The sequence below is a fragment of the Tachypleus tridentatus genome, chromosome 12 (assembly GCF_004210375.1).
Source record: "Tachypleus tridentatus isolate NWPU-2018 chromosome 12, ASM421037v1, whole genome shotgun sequence".
Lineage (NCBI taxonomy): Eukaryota > Metazoa > Arthropoda > Merostomata > Xiphosura > Limulidae > Tachypleus > Tachypleus tridentatus.
The window spans coordinates 64,086,995-64,106,759 of record NC_134836.1 but is presented as its reverse complement, the minus strand read 5'-3'; the positions used below and the strand labels follow the sequence as shown (position 1 = coordinate 64,106,759).

The 19,765-nt window shown below is 32.9% G+C and overlaps 1 long non-coding RNA gene and 1 pseudogene across 2 annotated transcripts in view; one reads left to right on the top strand and one right to left on the bottom strand.

The window, feature by feature from the left end:
* Nucleotides 1-5,913: 5,913 nt before the first annotated feature.
* On the bottom strand, nt 5,914-10,930 carry LOC143235638 (uncharacterized; annotated as a pseudogene). The gene is made up of 2 exons (XR_013019343.1): nt 9,278-10,930; nt 5,914-9,242 (listed from the first exon to the last, which is right to left on the bottom strand). The product of XR_013019343.1 is annotated as an uncharacterized LOC143235638 (transcript).
* Nucleotides 10,931-12,352: 1,422 nt separating this feature from the next.
* LOC143233423 (uncharacterized) overlaps nt 12,353-19,765 on the top strand; it is a 14,729-nt gene continuing 7,316 nt past the window's right edge. Inside the window, exon 1 of the long non-coding RNA XR_013018138.1 lies at nt 12,353-12,916. This is a non-coding gene — a long non-coding RNA (uncharacterized LOC143233423). The remainder of the gene's footprint in view (nt 12,917-19,765) is intronic.

Below are 19,765 nucleotides of genomic sequence, written 5' to 3'. Positions count from 1 at the left end.
GGGCTAGCTGTCCCTAATGTAGCAGTGAAAAATTAGAGGGAAGGCAGCTAGTTATCACCACCCACATCCAACTCTTGACCTATTCTCTTACTAATCAACAGTGGGATTGACCACACATTATAACACCCTCCCAACTGAAAGTGCAAGCATATTTGGCATGACATGGATTTGAACCCATGATTGCGAATCAAGTTCCCTAACACCTGGCCATTTAATTTGAAGCTTTGTATGTGGAATAAAAATGAACTTACTGTCAAACAAAAGTCCTAACTTCATCTCAACCATGATAGCAATATGTGTACATTTCCAGGTGTAGCTCAAGAATAAGGTGCACTCAATGCTGGCAGCATAAATGCATATAAATGGCTTTAGATGACACAAATGTAAAACTATTTGCACTGGTCTACAACAAAATTTACTTGAAGGAGGGAGTTTGAAATTGCTGGTCAATCTATCTTTTCTTTGATAACAAATAGATAATCTAAAAGTCATCAACATCAATACTCTTTGCAGCTGAAAGAGAGCTGTTTAGTAATGGCATTTATTTTAATGGTAAAAAGAATCTGATATTGAAGACAGAGCTGGGGTACTATGCAAAAGATCAAGTTAAGAGTTCATCCCAGACAGATCTGGAATGAACTCTCTGCTAAATATGAATAAAAATTGATAAACTGTCATACAACCTATACAAATGAAGGTCATGTTATATGTCAAATCAAGTTGTAAACAACCGGAAAAACACTGAGGTAGGAATAAAAGGGAGATGGTACAACATTTTAAATTAGATGTTATCTGTTCCAACTAATGTAGTGTCAGACATATGAAGAGCCAGTTTAAGATATAAAAGAGAGAAAGGTTAATTACAGTTGTAAAGACAGTATGTGTGAAAGAAAGATAAAATCCCTAAAGTCCACATCTTGATGGCTAAGGAGGAGAAACAAGTGGAGGTGATTGAATGAAAAGAAAAGCACTTTCCAACTGTTGACAATATTCTGTAAGCCAGATTGTAAAATTGTAATGAGATGGAACTAATATTTTCTCTTTATCTTTCAAATTTTGCTCCAACATACCCCAACTGGTGGTGAAAAATAATTTAATCTAAGATTTTTCTGATTTTGATGTCTGACTTGCTAGGCTTTGCAGTTGATTAGAACAGGATATTTGCCAAAGATATCACAACTTTGTTTCTGAACACAATGTATCCTACGTGGTAATCATATGACCATATTAAACGATACTATAAAAATGTAAAATTTTAGGTATGGTAAGGACAACTGCCTGGAGATTATGATCAGTTACAGCCATAATCATTACAGATGATAGGCTAATAAAGATAGGAGCAAGCTCAAAAGAACAATGCTCCCCCTGTTCCTATCAGTTTTTGTCATTACAACAAACATAGGTGTAGCGATATGTTTAGTATGTTCAGACCCCTGACAATGAACATGTAAACAGAGGTTTCAAATTTAGGGCCAAATTTAAAATTTAAAAAAAAATTTCCTTTACATTAGGAGTTTCATAGAGAGATGTACAATAAACATTATAGTCAAATTACTAATTCTATTGTTCAGTTCTCAAGTGGAGGTGTTCTTAATAGCTAATATTCCTTGGTTGAAGAGACCAGCAAGAATATCAAGCTCTAGGATGCAAAGATCCCTCTTGATTAATTTAAAATACTATGATAATTGTCTTCAATGGATATTTCCTCTATAGTCTTCATTCAGAAAAAGAGTTTACTTCCATGAGATCTTTATGTTTTGACCAGAAAGTCCTCATACCTAATTTTTTTACCATCTTTGGAGAGCTAGCAAGTTACTTTTGTATAAAGAAGGAAGGCATCTTTGAAAGAGAACTTTCTCATAAAGTGAAATTGCAAACTGAGGTAGAAGAATAGAGAATGGTGACTTTATGACAATCATCTGTTTGTGGTTGATAACACTGGTCAACAAAGTTTTTGTTGCATTTATATCAAACACTTGGTATTACATAATTTCTTGCCCTGATTTCAGATCTGAAGTTAGTTTTTTACTCAGTGCTCTACTTTTTTTGCAATCAAGGTATTTGAAAATCTCAAAATTTCGTCATCATCACATTGACGTCGTAGTCTATCATGAAAAATATGTGATAAAATATGTTATAAAACTCTTTAATATAGCTGGGTAATAAAAAGAAAATGCAAGATAGTATAAATGTATTCAAGTTATTTATATAAATTCAATTTTATATAAAGTTATAATTCAATTTATTTATATAAAACTGATTAGTAGATAAGACATTTGCTACTATGAGCAGGCAAAGCTCAATTGCAGTCTACTCAGGCATGAATTTCCGCTTGTAGCTCTTGCGTTTGTGGACTGTCTCAGGGCATTCTCGTTTAATGCTCCAGCAGTAATCTGCCATCATATGTTTGTCCCATCTCCTTTGGTAACGCTCTTCCATGGTCTTGAGGTCCTGATGGAACCGCTCGCCTTGCTCGTCACTTACAGCTCCTGGGTTCTCAGGGAATCTATCAAGATGACTGTACAGGTAATGGAGTTTGACACTCACGTTACATCCAAGATCGCGAAAAGCTGACAACATATTAGCTACAAAAGTTTCATAGTTGTCAGCTTTTTTTATTACCGAGAAAGTTTGCCATCACCGCCACAAATGAAAGCCATGCAGTCCTTTCCTTGTCGTTCATCTTTCTGGCAAATTCTTGATCATGCACAAGTGCACGAATCTGTGGTCCATCAAAAACACCTGCCTTGATCTTCTCGAAGGACAAACCAGGGAGCACAGAAAATATGTGTTGGAAGCATTCACCGTCAGTATTCAACGCCTTTATAAACTGTTTCATCAAGCCCAGCTTGATATGGAGAGGAGGAAATATGATCTTTTCTCGACTGACAATTGGATCGTTGACAATATTTGGCATACCTGCCTTCAGAGTCTCAATGTATGGGCCACTCCTTCTGGTTCCAGTGCTTTTCTCGAGCTCGGCTGTCCCACATGCAAAGATAGCAGGGATACTTTGTAAATCCTCTTTGTTGACCTAAGAGGAAAGTAACCATTTTGAGGTCCACACAAATTGTCCAGTTGTGCTCGTGGTATTTTAGTAGGTCAATCACAGTCTTAATGTCATTATATTCCTCTCGTAAATACACAGAGTGTCCAATTGGAACAGCTGCATAGACATTGTCATTATGAAGTAGAATGCACTTCAAACTTTGCTTAGAACAATCTAGAAACAATCTAGAAATTGGATGGTATACTGGCATCCCTAATTCCTGGAGAAGACCTGAGATATTATGACAACAAACAAACATATTCTCCTCTGTAAAAAATGGCACAAAAGTCTGCTCCCGATTTCGGAAGTATGACACTTTAGTTGTATGGCTCATCTGATTCTTTTCTTGCATCCTGGAAGCTAACACTTCAGCTGCATTTTTGGAGAGACCCAAATCACGCACAAGGTCATTCAACTCTGGCTGGCTAAACTGTTGAGGAGTTAATGACTGTGGGGTCTCATAAGAAGGATCGCCAGATTCTGAAAGTATTTCTTGAGTTTCATCAGCAGTCTCTTGCTTTTGGTCACTACCCACATCTTCAGATGGAAGAAATCCTTTAAAAACTGGGATTGGGAGCTCATCAGAGTGCAGAGTAGGTCGGATTGCTGAGGGGATACTAGGATATGAGATTTTGTGTCTGTTTTTCTTGCCAATGCCCTTTGTATTGACCAGACAAAAATAGCAGTCAGTTGTGTGGTCCATCGGTTCTCGCCAGGTCATGGAAATCCCGAAAGGTAAACCCTTACGTTTCCCTTTTGTCCAGTCACGCAGCATTTTCTCGCAGTTATGACACACAATATGTGGGGCCCATTTCTTGTCTTGGTCACCAAGAGCAAGTCCAAAATGCAGCTTTATAAGCACGCCTCAGAAACGATGTTATATTACGCCTTTGACGAATAAGCGTGAAGCATCCACAAATATAACAAAAAGCGTCCGGCTTGTTCTCACATTGACGTCTCCTTGTAGCCATGATCAGATCTGAAACAAAATCTAAACAATTTTAATATCTCTGTTGATAACATAAACGTGTAAGTAATTAACACGTTTCCTGCGATGGGACCCACCGGTGTCCCACTATTGTCTTACCTTCAACTAAGTTGCAGGCTAGAGACAAGTGTAACGACAACCTCACGTTATCATAGCTCATGCAGCACTGAAGCTGTCAGATGTACAAGAGCATCGCAGCAGTTGCCGGTTTGCCAATATAGGCATCGCAGGAAACGTGTTAATTTGACCACAAAAGGCTAGAATGAAAAACTTAAAATTGCATTAAAACTAGAGCATGTAGAGCTGAACCGTTTTCATATTTGAATTTAGCAGGTCACAAAGGGTAAGAATGAGTAAAAAAATCTTATGCAACTGAGATTTCGAAAAAATTTGTTGACCTGTGTAATCAGTGAAGTTGAGATTGTTTTGTTTTTTATATAATGAAAAAAGAAATTAGGTGTTCACTTACCCAATCCTCAAAGAAGTCCTACTTGGAGATGTGCTATACTGTCAAAAGCTCAAAAAAGTGACTACTTTAACAAAACACCAATACCTTTCACCACATAGAGAAATCTGACAATTGAACAATTGTGTTATATGATCTTCAGAAGGAAACTTAGCAACAGTTATAAGTTTAATTAAATGTTTATGGTGGTAATTTAATGGCCGACTAGAGTTGTAATAGTATTCCTATATAATGTAAAAAACATCTAGAACAACGAAAATGTAGCTTAGTGTAGAGCAATATTATCATCACTATCACTGTTTGAAATACTTAATATGACTTTGTATTTGAATTTAAATGCATGATCAGATGCATGATAAGCCTAAGGAAGAAACATCTATGTTCAAACAATGCAAAAATAATACTGTTTACCTTCATGATAAAGATATTTGTACACAACAGTGATATGTACACATTACAATCACCTTATATCTAAGTATAGGTTTTCCTTTGAAAGCTGTTTCTCATTTGTCTTTATTAGTAGAAACTTGTTCAAGTCAGCAGTTACAGGAGATGCACATCTGTTTAGTTATTAGAGAAAGAAATGAAATCAGTAAACTGTGTATTTGTTATAACCTTGTCTAGGGATTTGGTATGTCTCAAAAGAGAGTACACAAATCTATGCTTCCTAGTTTTCAACATATAATAAAGTTGAATCTTGTCCAATTACCTTAGAATTAACCAAAATACTTGGTAAAGCTGGACAATTCTAGTGAAATATACATGGTATGAGCAATTTGTCACTACACCTATCAGTCACAACCTGAAAGTGTTGCTACATATAGTTGGATGCATTTTACACTATACAGGAAAAATGTAGTAACTGTAGTATTATTTTTTTAATATTAAAATGAAAATTATTATTTCTAAGTACAGGGTCATTTTATAACAACATTCATGCAAGTTCAATTTAAAATACTGAGAAAGCTTCATCAAGCCAGTTTTAGAACAGTAATAATGAAATTTTTATTACTATTAATGCTATTTTCCCTCTTGTCTGTTATACATACATGGGGGGTGAACTTCATCCAAGTTTTTAAAAAATATTCAAAACTTTCCTATAATTAATTGCTTACCTTACAACTGACATTACTAGAATGTAAATAAAAATTATTTCTTTTACACTTTTCATACCATGTGAGATTTTATTTAGATGGTAAAAAACGTAGTAGTAAAAATAGGTAAAACATTTTATTAGTGCTGTTTTTTTGCAGGTAACTATCTTAATGTCTAATCTGGTTTAATATAAACCAAAGTAATATACTTTAAGTAATACTTAGAAACATTCAAACATGCACATGAATTGTACGAAATTTTGGGCTCTAAAATTTGGCCTTTATTATTGTTTACCTAAATTTTAAAAAATCTACATTCAGTCATTTTTTGCCAGCTAAAATGATCATAGTTTTGCTAAAGTACTAGTTTATTTTCATTCACAGAATATTGATTCAAATATATTATAGTATATTTTCAAATTAGTCCTAAGGTACAAATTACCAGCTTTGAAAACGTTACATACATAGATGTATAAACATGCACATTAGGCCTACAATTATTCAGTTCTACTAAACTTTTCACAAGGTACAAACCAATAAAGATGGAAAACACAGGAATTTATACAATACATTATTCTAGAAGTGTCCATGTATGCTAAGAGGGAATTTGTGCATTTATGATATGTACTAAATAACAGATTTCAGTTATTTTGTTTATGGTAAAACTTTTGTAAATCCTTAATCTTTTTCAATTCACAATAACAATAATGTAAATAGCTCATCCCTTGAGGTTAAAACACTTTTCTTAAATATTACTGCTATGCTACTTTTCTGAATTTACAGCTGATGAATTATTATGAAAATACTGGTGTCTGTGACAATTTCACTACACTTCTCACAAAACTGAACTAATTATTATGAAGTAAAAATTAATACCACAGGCTTACAACTGTACAAAAATTTATTTTAATACAACCTTATTTCAAATCACCATAAAATAATTCATAATTTCAGAGTTTCCAACAGGACTGATTGAACATTACAGCATATTGTATTTCATTAAGTACACTGTCAGGTAAAAATCTGAATTTTTTTACATAAAAAATTTTCCCAGAACTTAAAGACAAAGTAAATGTACTTTTTTTTTAAAACAAGAATTAACATTAGGGCAAAATTATCTTTTGTAGTACAAAAAAAAAAGTTTAAAACTATTTTTTTTTCATGGCTGTTTTTACAATTCAAATATGGTAATTTTTGGGTTACTGTTAAGACAACCCTGTGATATGATGCCTAATTTTAACCTACATTTGAGTGTATAGTGCCTAAATAACTGTTAGTAATGAAGTCATTCTCTGGTAGTACTTGAATTGCCTCGAAAATATCACTAACAGTTATAACAGCTGGATGACAGCTCATCCTTTCATAGTATTTACTAATGGCTATTCTTAAAATGTCACTAGCAAACTCCCTGCAGGCAGAAAGCAACATTTCTTCTAATACTGAACACTTTACTGGTGGACACAATTCTTGAGCTTCTAGATGTACCCCAATTTCTGCTGTAATATTCCGCACTTCTTCAGCTGCAGAGGAACAAGGTATGTAAAAAATTTGAAGTGTCAAGATGTGAAGAAACTTTGGATATCATACTAAGTTTTCCTTTTTCAGATTTCACATTGTCGTCAGTGCTCTGAATTGTAACCACATCCACGTTTACTTCTTCAACATTAGGTTGAGCTTTGGGGTAATCTTGAACCAGGTGATTAATAATGTTATCAGGAATAGAATATGTAGTTAAGTGTTTCAAATCCACAAAAAAAGAATCATTTCTTCTGGCTTTTGAAGTAAGAGGAGTAAATCCAAACCTACGACACCACCATGCTATTTTTTTTGTGTTTCCTATTTCATCTTTAAATTTCAGAAGGGAATCATGTTCTTCAATAACTTGTACAGCAGTCTGATGTACATGTCTTGCTCGTTGCCATTCAGAAGCTCTTTGTTTTCCAAGCGTCCATGAAAAGAATTGCTCTAAAGATGAGGCACAGTATGGATGGATAGAACGATCAACATCTTTTTCACCAAAGGAAATAATTTCAAAAGATGCTTCAAGAAACTGTAAGCATCGCCACAAGTATGTTCATTTAGTAAACTCTTTACTAGACTAACTGGATCACAAGGAGGTTCTTTCAGTTTTAATGTGGGTTCTTTATTTATGATAAAACTTTCATTATGTTTATTAACTAATATGCTTGCCAAGGGTATTGGAGATGTTTTACATTTTGGCAAGTGTAAGAAGTTAGCATCATTAAACTGGCTGACTTGTTCTGTTCCACATACAACAGTATTTTCTAATGATGCCTTCTTAGAAACCACAATTAACTTTAATGGCTTTTTTGAAACAGATTTGGCAATTCCACTGTTCTTTCCAGTGGTGGTAACAGATCTAACCAAACTACTTTGAATATTTTTAACACAATCATCACTTGTACCTTCTGTAATGGAAAACTCCGGTTTTGCAATTTGTAATGTTGAATTTGGTATCTTTGGTAATGATGAAGCGGGTACAAGAATAAAATATTTTTCCCCATTAACAGTACGTAAACAAGGAATAAACACATTTGTGGAAGAGAAATTCTTATTTTGAGTAATGCTGTTGGCTTTAACTAATGTAGTATCATTCAAAGACAGAGAATTTTGGGCATAAGAATGTTTCATATCTTCTGTGTTCAATGATGAAGTCTGATCCTTCGGAGTCAAGGCTTTATCATCATTATTTTGGTTTGGTATTTCTTTTTCTTCTAATGGTTGAATCTGTACTGATGATAGTTTCACTACATCCTTGTGGACATGGTCTGTGTTCTCTTTTATAGTTGTTTCTGTTCGTGGCATATTACTATGTTCTTCTAGATCAGGTATCCCCTCTTCATTCTTCTCTAAAGACAAAATTTTGATATCGTGATCATTAGTTTCTTTTTCTTCCCCAGACAGTGGAACAGAAAACTTTTTGTCTTCAGACTTGGTAGATAATAACCAAACTTTAAATACTGTTTCAGCACCTAATGTCTGAAGACCAGTGTAAGTCTTATCCAGTTTTAAGTTATGAATTACATCCACCGGTTTGTTGCGTGTGTCCCAAAAATGAAGCTGAATTCTGACAGGAAATTCTCCCCATCCTCTACGAATCAAGTGGAAAGGGGAAGAATTAATCTCAACCAAATCATTTGGTCTGTAACTCGGGTGCAAAAAAAACAAAACTTTTCTTACTGTACCACTAATGTCTGGACGTTCTTTAGTTCCTCTGACATAAACCATCCATTTGTGAGTAGCTTTATCACTTTCCGGTCTGCTGTCAGGAGCAAGGTATCGAGATACGTTGCCAACAACAAAAATATGATGTTCTTTAAACCTAAATCGACCTCCTTCAAATTCTTTGATGACAGGGGCACCATATCCAGAAGTAAAACTCGATCCTGTATTGTCTGTTTTTATCACATTTGTAGTTGGCATTAGGAATGAACACTGCACTGATGTTGGCTCTTCTGTGCTGTTACCATTTTTTTGTTTAATAACTTCATTTGTCTTAATGTTTTCGTTTTCATTCTTGGATCTATTTTCTACTTTTATGTCTGAATGTGAGTAAGGAATACATTTTCCAAGTTGCTTTTTCAGAGTAGGATGAACAGATGAAAAAACATACGAAGTATTAGCTCAAACATGAGACTGATCTGTTGAGTCCAAAAGGTTGAACTATAATATTTTGCTATTATACAGGCTCTCAGATGGTCAATTACATTACGAGCTTTACTCAACATTTTGTCTATTCTATCTAGTTCTTCTTCTTTATAGGAAATTTCTTCCTCAATCTCTTTCAGAAGTATTTGTTTTATCTTTTTAGTGTTAACTTTTTTAGCATCTTCTTCACAAACTCTTAGTTTTTTCTCTCTGGAATCTATGTCAATACTTATATAATCAGGGTCTAAGTCTACAAATGAACGTTTGCGATCCATTTAAGAAAATATAACAATAAAATTTCAATGTTATCAAGTTATCCCATGGTAATGTACTATTAATATCATTTTAAAATAATTTGCACACTCAGTTTTGTGAGCTTGTACAAAGGATTCGATGCAAATTATACTTTAACAAATCGAAACTTCTTGAACTTGGAAGTGGAAAACTCTTGTAGATTGCCGAAGTTGCACTGTAATCAAATCCAAATTACAGCTTTCTGCCTGCACTAAATATTATAATTAGTAGTAGTTTTGATAATACAGTATGAAATTTATATCGTCAACTTGCAAACGAAAATTCACAACTGAAAACAAAAGTCTAACTGATCGTGTAAGACAATATCGTACAAAAATTTTTTCTTAGGCACACTGACTAGCTACACAACTTCACGATACAAAATGTCACAACTTAATACTCAGTAGTTGATAATTAAAGTGGATATCGATGTTGTAGAAGAAACTACAAATGGTATGTGTCTATAGCAGTGTAGGGAAATTCACTCCATAAATATAGGAAACGTATTAACTCAAGTTTAATTGTCCCATACTTTGCTTAACTACTGTACATATGACTTGCCGCTCATATTATTTTTATGGATAACTTTTTACTCACTAACCATTTCACATCTTAACTTACTTTTAACATTGTTCGAACACATGGTTTACATCACTGCTTCCCGCCATCTTAAAACAAACTTTTACTGGTAGAGGACGCATATATCAATCTCTCTCACACTCAAAAGTTAAGAACGATAGAAAAATTATAACAAAAGCAATCATTGACCATTTAGTCCTCTGAGACTGTTTTAGCAAACTCATCATTGGGAAAATGTAAAAACATAAATTCAGGTGTTATTTTTCAGAAAATGATCGATTCCATGTTAAAATTCTTGTAAACTGCCGACCTCCACTACTGCCGTAGCAATTCGTTTTATAAGCTAATCGCCTTAGTAAAATAATAAAACTATACGTATTTTTCAAATTGCCTTTTGTACAAGGTTAGTGATTAAGGGTAAAATTTCCCGACAATATCATAAATCAATGATAAGTAGGGAATTGAATCACAGAATGAACTTCCTATTTATTGTTGTAACATGTTCTATCGTTCAGTGGGTTCTTTTTTAATTATATGGTAGAATTAGCGCAAAGTTCAGACCACGTAATGATAACTAGTTGATTTATTTTTTCACTGAGTGTTTACCGTAGCCACGTTCATTTCTAAGTTAAAGTTCATAGATCAACTTTTCAACATAAACTAATACAAACCTAACTTCAAATGTTTCAACTAGAATTCCTAGACTGATGGTATGTAAGCCCAACTTGCTTATAAAATTATGACTTATGCTAATAGATAAATGACAATGACGCTAACGCACCAAATAACTGAAAATGCACAGTAATTCTCACTCATATTACTGAACTGTACCTCATGGAATAATGGTCTTATAACGTTAATATCTGGGGGTGTATTCCTCAGGCAAACAGACTCCACATATCTCATTATGCAGCTTTGCAAAGAAATTAGTAACAACAACAACACTTAAATTAATTCACATAAATGATCAATAGGTTATTTAAAATTTCAGATAATATTAAAGTATTGGGTGTTGTTAGCTGTGAAGAGAGGACGCTGCTGGTTTACAAAAGTATCTTAACCATTATATGTGCTGGGCAAATAAATTCTGAGTATGAGCCATCTTAACTCAATGGTGTTGAATAACCCTACCATAGCTCTCTATAGCTCATTTACAACTAAACTGGCACGCCACGTGGCTTCTTAGTGCCATCCTTACTACACTACCTAACCTCTCTATAGCTCATTTACAACTAAACTGGCACGCCACGTGGCTTCTTAGTGCCATCCTTACTACACTACCTAACCAAGATGTTCATTTTATAAAAACAAAAGCTTGGTCATTATTTAATGTGGTATTTGAAGCATGTTTTACTAAAACAGTGGCTAATTGCACATTTCATGCTAAGTAAGTGAGTTTACTGCTTTTTTACTTAAACATAGAACGTATACAGCATATGTTCTTGGATCACAACCTGTCTCTTTAACACTAGTTCTTATACTTATTTTCATGCACCTAGTCAGTCTTTTACTACTATAGATCTTTCTATAAGTTCTCCTTCACTTTTCACTTACGTTTCTTGAAGAGTCGACGGTAATCCGTGGGGCAGTAATCATTTTCCAATAATTTTGAGAGACTGGCTTTGGTCGATGCCACCTAACCCACGTGCCTCGATGGAAGTCGGACCAGGCTAACTAGCCTTCTTTCACCACTTTCTCAGAACTTGATTTTGCCATCGATCGATGACTGTGTGGCAGCAATAACTGACTGTATTATACAGGCAGCTGCTCAATATATTCCTAAAACCTCAACACGTTTCCCACGATATCCTTGTCTGTGGTGGAATCCTGCCTGCTACATGGTACGGAAGGCTCAAAAACGGGCATGGGATACCTTTCAGAGATCTCCCACACTTTTAAACTGCATTGCATTTCAGCAGGCCACTACACATGCTCGGCAGGTCAGACGTCAAAGCCAAAAGGAATCTTTGATTAAGTACACCTCTAGGATTTCTTTTACCACCAGTTCCAAAGTCATAAGGGACAAAATTCGAAAGGTTGGTGGCCAATAGAGAGGATGGTTAATGCTTGTCTTGTTAGCTTTGTTTGTACGTACCTGTTAGTCATTCTGGCGAGCTATGACCATTCAACTTGTGCTGTTTGTTTGTTTGTTTTTTGGAATTTCGCACAAAGCTACTCGAGGGCTATCTGTGCTAGCCGTCCCTAATTTAGCAGTGTAAGACTAGAGGGAAGGCAGCTAGTCATCACCACCCACCGCCAACGCTTGGGCTACTCTTTTACCAACGAATAGTGGAATTGACCGTCACATTATTATAACGCCCCCTCGGCTGAAAGGGCGAGCATGTTTGGCGCGACACGGGCGCGAACCCGCGACCACCCTCAGATTACGAAGCGCACGCCTTAACGCGCTAGGCCTTGCCAGGCCTCAACTTGTGCTACAGAATGCCTTTTAAAACTAGTTACTGTAATTTTCTCTTACTGCTGTACACTGGATTTAAAAATTGTATTTCATGCTGCTTAAGTTTTAATTCAAACATTCAACTTTGTATTCTTTTACCTTGATTGATTTTTGTGAATTTTAATATTTTTACTTTACTTTTAACTTTTTACCGGATGTTTTGGTGCAGGTAGCTTAGTTGCTTTGTGTCAGGAAACGCCAAACTCACCCACACATCCACTCAACAGTTTTTGAAGGAAATTTATTGATTAAACACTTCTCCAACATCAACAATATCAATTAATACCAAGCATTGTTAAACCGAAAACAACCAAAGAAGGTTGGAACGTTGTTCTGTACTTTATTTTAATTAAAGTTTTAATGCCCAAACCAGCCGTCTTATAAGCACTTGTTGTAAGAGTATTTATTAATACCAGTGTTATCATTTTCTTTTCACCTAACAATTAGTAAGAACACTTTTATTTATTGCATTATGATTGTTAAGTGATACTGAAAGTGATAGACATTGATTGTTTTCTAATATCAAATTGATGTATTACTATAAATTATAATACTTCATTCATAATAAATGTAAACGGAACATCCTAAGTATGTGGGTGTTATCAAACCAATCCGACATATTGATATATTATGTAATTAAGGAAAAGCACAGCAAAGTATCACTATAAAGATTTGGTGTACGTTTCTAAAAGAAAACCTGAAATGGGAGAAGCTATAAAACTATAATAATTTGTTTACAATGTTTATCCTAAAATATGTAACAGAGTACAAGTTTTGTCATGACAAATAGAGAAGTTTAAGCTCATGAAAAAGAGTCCTCTAGCTTTAAAAAACAAGCATACACCTTAAAAAATGGAGAGTAAAAAATATGAACAAAAAAACAATCAAATTTGTTCTTTTTCAGAAATGCTTAGTTTTCTTCTCATAAATCATTAGTTAGTAAGTTGGATTTAAGTGTTATTCTTAACAAAGGTTGTATAAATACATCTGTTTATCTTGCAAACCTTCTGAAGAACAACAGTATTTACATTTTAAAACATAGTACTTTACAAGCTATAAAAATATAATATCTTATAATCTTATTAAAGTTATGAAATACATGTTTTTGCCAAGAATATTTTAGAATAATGGGAACTACCTAAAGAAAAGGAAATATATTTCTTTTAAGTCAACAAATATCAAAATCTGTTATTCATTGCTGTGTATCTATGTTACATAGTCAGTCAAAGAGGTTCGTTTTTCTAAAGTATATTGCCCTTGTGTTTAAAAACTTCATAACTGTTAAAATCAAATCTTTCAATCATATTGATTGCAGACTTTATTTTGTATTCTTTGTTTTTTTAAAAAGTTAGAAATCAAGTGATTTTTACTGCCAGTCTCCTCACAATATATTTTTTTTCAGTCTTCTTTCAGTATAATTTTTCACATTTTATCAGTTTGAATCCTTCCACTAGTGGTGTCACTAGATGTGTAAAAGATTTGGGTTCATGGGCATGGTAATTTTTAGTGATTTACTATGATATCTGTTATGGTGTTCTCTTCCAGTTTTTCAAGACATTAAATGGGGATTCGGGGTGCTTTCAAATAGAATCGTGACACAGGCCCTGTGTGCCAGTGCCTAGCAATGCCTTTGGCTTCCAAGCACATTTGTGAATATGTTTATCAACATATTTCTTACTAATGAATAAGATATAAGAAGCTAATTTGTTTACCATAGTCTAATATTTATCATACCCTTAATATTTACTTCATCCAATCATTTTTTTTGAGTGCATAATTTCTTACATCAGACACTTTCTTGAAATAAATATTAAAAATATTTAACAAACATAAATGATCAAAATTAAGAGGTCAACATTTTACTTTATTGTGGTTGCAAATGGCTAAAATATTTCAATGCCACACTTCTTTTGTACTTCGAAATATTTTAAAAAATTATTTTGTATATTACTTTATTTATCCTAGTATTTGTTTTAATATCCAAGCTTTAATTCACATATTTGCTTTTTCTTTCATTCATTATAAGTTTAGTGAAATTTATATTTTTTGGAGTTGTCACCTTTTTAAACTTTATTTTTCTGACCGTTATTTCAGATCCTGGAGAAAGTGTAGGATGGCCAGTTGGTTAGAGCACTCAATATGCAATCTGAGTTGTGCAGATTTGAATCCCTGTCACACCAAATATGCTTACCCTTTCAGCCATGTGGGCATTATAATGTGATGGTCAATTCTACTATTGGTTGGTAAAAAAGTAGCTAAAGAGTTCATGGTGGGTGTCAGTGAGTAGCTGCCTTTTCTCTCGTCTTACACTGCTAAATTAGGGATGGCTAGTGTAGATAGCCCTCATGTAGCATTGCACCAAATTTAAAACATACCAAACTCAGATGAAATAATTCAAGAATTGCTGGTTGCTAGGATCATCTTTTTTGTGTCTGTGCTTATTTTTTCTCTCATTTGTTAGAGTTTTCTTCTTTTGTCAGTTTTAAATCCCAAAAAGACTTCTTTTGTTTTGTTTATTTGTTATGAAGAATTCAAGTTTCATGGATCTTCACCTCGCAGTGTTTGTATTTTCTTAAAAGTTCTGGAGAAATTGATTTGTTTATTACATTTGTTACCTGAAATAAACACTTCAGTGATACTGAACACTTATTTTGTGTTTGGAAATACAAAAGTAATTAATTCATTTTTTCACTCTGTACAGTACACACACACATAATATTAAGAAGTTTTAATAACCTGTCTTTTTTTATATAAGATGGTGTTTACTTCAGTGTATTGAAAGTGAAAGGTTGGTTGTTAAAATATGAAATAGTTATTATTATGTGGCATTTAAATTATGAAAATCTATAAAAATAATTTTATGAGGTTATTTAAGAAATTTGTATTTATTCATTACCAGCCAAAAAAAGTAATCTTAAAATTTTAGTGCAGTTTTATATATAATATGACTTTCATCAAAAATTTTATTATCATACACTTGTATTCATATAGTAGTATCTGATACCAGTTTTCATCAGCAGGTTATGACAGTTAAGTCATCTATTATCATGTCATTAAACAGTTTATACTATTCAAGGTCACAAAACTCATATATGCTTGTCAACAAGAGTGTAGTAGACTTGTTAGAACTTGCAGTTCACATTTCAAGTGTAAATTTTAATGATTTTTTCTTTTTCTTGATATATGTGGCATGTATCCTTTAAATATCTTTAAAACATTTGTCTAAAGTAAATAAGCAAAGATTAAACTTATTTATTCATTAAGGCTTGAATTTTTATTCATTTTATATTGCAAAACAAATTACAAAGTTTATTTATTTAGCTTTTGAGTGTTAACTAATACAGGCTAATCTGTTACTGAATCCACCATAAAAGAAATAATATGAATGTGTCTTGCACAAGTATATATTTCAGTATACAAAACTCCCTTCCAAATTAGCAGATGTTAACGAAAATTTTAAGAAGATTACAGTACAGACATAGGAACACAAAAAACAAACTTGAATGTGAGTGTCATATAATAGTTCACGTGACAGTGATGAAGGAAATAAATGTTTGTGTATTAGGTAAAAGCTGCCTAAATGATTGAATAGTAAGTAATGTCTAATGTTATATTTTAGTCTTTTGTTTCAGGACCATAATAAACCAATATGAAAAATAATTTTCCAATTAAATTACCTGTAACTAGTAGAAAGAAATCCAAAAATAATGTATAGAAAAAAAAAAAAGGAAAAGTTTCTGTATGTGAAAAACAAAATATTCATCAGAATGTTCTTTCATTTGTATTTCCTTGGCATGGAATTAAACCCATGTGAGTGCTGTTCCAACTGAGCTAAAGTGGCTAACAGTTGCTAGCAAGACACTTTTTAACAAGTTAAACAGTAACTTTTTCTTGTAGCCAAATCAAGTGTATTTAGTTTTAACAACTTTTCAACCCTTTCAGTTTCATCATATAGTGACTTATATACTGCAACCAAAAGTTATACATATTTATTGACCACTGCTCTTTTCCATTATAAAATATTATACATTGACTATGAAGGTTATTATAAGTAATAGAATGCTCCACATCCAAACATTTCTTTTTTAAAACTAGTTTAAAGGATGATATTTTAAATTATGTTCAGGAACATACAAAATGCTATGCTTTTAGTTACTGGTCTTACAAACTGAGGTATAAATGTAAATTTGGTTTGTTTGTTTTGAATTGTGTGCACAGCTACATGAGGGCTATCTGTCCATAATTTAGCAATGTAAGACCAGAGGGAAGGTAGCTAGTCATTACCATCTACTGTCAACTCGTGGGCTACTCTTTTCCAATGAATAGTGGGATTGACTGTCACATTATAACACCCCAGTAGCTGAAAGGAAAGTATGTTTTATGTGATGGGATTGAAACCCATGACCCATGTAGACTTACTCCACTCAAATAATTTTGTAAAGAAACAGCATGAAAAGTATATTTTTTATCATTTTAGAAGTTAAACCAACATTTAACTGCCTTTTTTATTTATTTACTTGTTTTGCTGAAGGCATTTGTTAATAATCTTTGTTCAACAACAATTTTGTCTACTGGTTGTACTAGGAACCAGCAGGTAGTGGTTCTACAGATATTTTTATTGGTTTCCAGTAGGTATATCATTCATTCTTTCTGGTATTTTATTCTAACTGGTTCAAAGTTGTTTTGCTCTTCTTACTGGTGTTAACTTCCTGCATGTATAATATTTTACATTTCTCTTGGTTGTATCTTAATGTTACATTTCTTTGAAGTTTCTGTGGCTTTCCAATGAAATATTTTGTCATTGACCTCTAATTGTTACATGTCACTTTGTTTTGCATAATGTTTTCAGTCACTTGTAGTTGTGTTGTTTAATACTTACTGAGTAAGCAAGATTTCATACTAATCAAATAATTATTTGAGATAAATAGACATCTATAAATATATTTTCCAAACTTGGTGATTAAATATGCCTAAACTGCAACCTAGCTAAATGTTCTATATTTGAAACCTTGGCATTATTGAATTATTTTCATGTTAATTTATCTGTTTTATATTGTTACTTTCAATAATGATTAATCTGATGTTTAAAAATGAAAATATTTTTGATCAAATCCATTATAATATCATGAATGTTGGAAACATTTACTGTGTGTTTTTAGTAGCATTACATTACATAGCTAAACTCAGGAGGAAAACTCATGATTTTAAATAAAGCAAGCAAAAACTGCTTTTTGCCAGAAACTGTTTTTTAATGGAAGAGTAATAGTTATTATGTAGTCAAGACAAAATCTGCAGTGTGTCAATAGTATAACATGTTAACACATTTAAGGTCATCTCATTCACTAAACTTTAACTCAGAGCTAGTTCTTATCTTTCAAATATTTACCAAACTTTTCCTTAAATTCATTGCATATATCACATATGAAAGCAAAATTGCAAATGCTAACCAAACTTAAGAAGATAATACAGTCTTATTTGAAGATGTCTCGTACACTGTCAAAATTAATATTTCTGTTCCTTGTGGAACCACACAATTAAGCATAAAAAACAGCTTAATCAGATCCCCTTCTTTTGTTTTTTTAAGAGAAAATTTCAGGGAGCTAAGCCTCTTTTTAAGATTATCTTTGTATCATATTAAACTACTTCTGAACACTTTCTGACAATTCAGTGCCCCAAGGTAAGAAGTCCATGACTGAATACTCAAAATTCTTTCTAGCTACATATCTATAGAATGAAATTATAACCAGTTTGTACTTGTATTTACCTATTTTTATTGATATTTCAAAAAATTATTTGCCTTACCACTAGCATGATTATTTGTTAAAATTGAAAGTTTAGCCTTAGTACCACGAGATGGGGAAAATGGTTTCTGCAGTTCCAGTGTCTTTATTGATTTTCTGCATGGAAATAGAATCAATAGTATATGTCCTACCCATGTTTGATAAGAGTATTTCATCTTCAACTGATGTAGGTTGTTTCTCAATATAGAGTAAACAAGAAATATTACATCTTAGATAGAAAGATTAGTTGCCTTTGGTCTACTCTAAGCAGTTCTATAATTTTGATATTGTTCAACCTGTTTCAGTGAGATTTATGTGTGAACAAGATTTGTTATCCACAGTAACTAGCAAGAAGAGAACAAAAAGGGAACTAATAATTTTACCAAAACATATCTGGATTTACAAATGTTATAGAAATAGTACACTGTGAACTTCAGGGGAAGGGAATAAGTAATATTCTCAGTGTCTTGGTGTTCACAATTATATTGTGATCTGTTTGTTTTCTGTATAAGACTGTAACTAAACTAAATCTATATAGTCCTTACTACTTGCAGATCAGGCAAAGTAAATGTGTATAATAATGTGTTTTGTTTTTCTTTGTTAATGAAGTTGTAATAAAATACAACTGAAATTAAAAAAAAGGAGGGAGACCAGATTGTAATTTATGATGCTGGTGGTTACCAAAGATATTATCATTCTGTAACTTGTAAGTATCAGTAGCATAGTCAAACAGTCAGGCAAATAAGGTTTTGAGAATAATAATATATGTAAAGTAATAATGTTGGCAGTTTTGGAGTATTCTGAGTACATTTAAAAATAACTTTAAACACAGTTTTCTGTATCAATTCAAATCATGTTTCAATATTGGATTTTGTTAAAACATTGTGTATGCTATGTATCTGTTTGGGCAAAAAATGCTTACTTCTTTTGTGTATGTCTTATAATCTTTTAAATTTTCCATTGGTTACGTTTTAAAGTTAGTGACCAATTTCTCAGATCTGTTTATGTTGACTGTTACTTCCAGAGTGAAGTCTGTACAATCCCAATACCTGATGAGTCCTGGTACTGGGCAAAAGACCTAGTCAGCAATGGATATAGCAAGTGTTGACATGTTTTAACGTATTCACCTTTCCTTTCATGCATGAAATTTTTGAAATAATAAAATTCTTTGAAATACTTAAATATTTCAAAAGTAAGATTATTGCTGACTTTCTAATGTTGAAAGGAAGCATTTGTGTTTTGAGATATGGATTTCATCATATATTAATTTGGGGACTTTAAAATATTTTTAGTATTGAAAGTACCACTGGAAGTATGTTACTGTAACTGACTCTGCACTGCTTTAAACAGCTTAAACTAATTCTAAGATTAACATGTTCAAATGCAAA